At 44.4% G+C, this 1810-nt stretch overlaps 1 protein-coding gene across 1 annotated transcript in view; it reads left to right on the top strand.

Moving 5' to 3' along the window:
• Positions 1-1810, top strand: part of T265_11586 (hypothetical protein) — a gene marked incomplete at both ends in the record, with an annotated part of 10920 nt that overhangs the window by 727 nt on the left and 8383 nt on the right. The gene's annotated exons all lie outside the window — the stretch shown is intronic.

Below are 1810 nucleotides of genomic sequence, written 5' to 3' on the forward strand. Positions count from 1 at the left end.
TGTCAGTTTCTATCAAGATCGCCTGAGTGAATGTCTGGAGGTATAGGCACCTCATAATGATTGTGGTAAGCTAGCACTAAGTCCCTTCCCCGTCCACCATTACTCTTTTCTTTACAATAAGGCTTTCAAATAAATCATGGTTGTACGGCAGTGAAACATCAGTGTTTAACACTGATGTCATGCTGTCGATGATGATGATAATGATCCATGAGACCGGCTTTTAGAAATTTAAAACAACCTTGGAAATACTCCCGTTGGTATCGGTATCGTCAGACACAGCACCTCCGATAACACAGTGCACTTGGGCTATCCAGTCTTGGGATCCAGTCTCCTGACCCGAATTTGCAGCTCCGAGCAATTCACCATCCGAGATGGCAGATGATTTGGATAGATAACTTGGGGCAGATGATTTAGATAACTTGGAAATCCAAACTTTTGTCCAAAAGTATGCTCCAGTTGGTGACAATGACAAGTATGAACAACTTTATTCTTTCTAAGTAACATACTACTCACAAGGCTGCTGATAATTCCACGACCGGTTTCACCCATTTTGTGACTCATTAGATAGGTGCAGTGCTCGATTTTCCGTCAAACTTATGTCCTACTTTCATGAAATTCGACAAATGTATTGAATATGCTGCATCAGTTGTTGAATAACATCATAAAAGAGAAATTCAGCCAAGGTTCAGGTGAGCCTGCCGCAAAAACCAAACTGGTATGCAACTGGGGGCATCTGTTGAACTCCGTCCTCAGTTTAGACATTAGTTCAGGCAACGTAAGGTGGAACCCTAAAGCTGATCAGCCTGAGAGTGTCGGCTACCAGGAAAGTAAATGGCATCGGATCCCCAGATAAACAACCTCGAAACTGATCTGACGCCGGTTGGGTGCGTTTTATCACTTTATAAGGGTTCACTTACGGACCTAATTTTTCCGCAATTCACAAATAGTTAATGCCCAAATCCCACTGGCTTATTCCAAAACTGGCATCCATCTGACCAATACCGATCAATACCAAAGAGGGGACTTTATGCAAAAGCGTGTCTGGGCTTATCCCATGTTCGACATTGTACTGCACGCATCGAAACACTCTATTCAATCTGGTGAAGGTGTGATTTATTCGGTTTCTGTAGCTTTCTGTACCAAAGTATCGGCCTCTTTATGACAACGTGTATTGACCCCCTGACTTGCAGCCTATGTGGTACTGGAAACGGGAATTAGTATCTAGTCCTGTATGAGGAAAACAACTCAAACGTGGTGATCCAATGTGACGAATACACAGAGGTGCTCGTCTCACCTCAAGGTGAGACGAACAACGGATCAACAGTAGAGGACCTTAGATGTGGCTCACGACCGTGCATTATGGTGAAATGCGCAGCCTTTTGGGAACCAAACGGAACTAACCTCAGTGGTTGGCGTCCAAAATGCTCTTTTCCACCGGGATTACCACACGAATCGACTAGCGTTTACCTTGAAGGCATCCTACCTGAGAAGCGGACTGAATGTAGAGTTTATGCCCAAATTTTGCCGTGCTAAATTGACCTACAATGAACTTTTAGAACTTGGAACCAAGGAGTTTCAGGAGCTTGATCTAATGCGGTTTAGGGAGAGCATCCAACAACAGAATAATCCATTCCACGCAAAATAGCATGGGTGGTACATGACGATGGGTATTCATTCTCACCATCGATATTCAAGCCTAACCCTCTGTGGCAGGCACCTTTTGTGGGTACGTGCGAGTCGTGGCTGTGCTAGAGCTTACTGGGTCTTCACGAGACTTACAGGGAATCCACTTGAATCACTCGTTCATGAT

Source organism: Opisthorchis viverrini (genome assembly GCF_000715545.1).
Source record: "Opisthorchis viverrini unplaced genomic scaffold opera_v5_527, whole genome shotgun sequence".
Lineage (NCBI taxonomy): Eukaryota > Metazoa > Platyhelminthes > Trematoda > Opisthorchiida > Opisthorchiidae > Opisthorchis > Opisthorchis viverrini.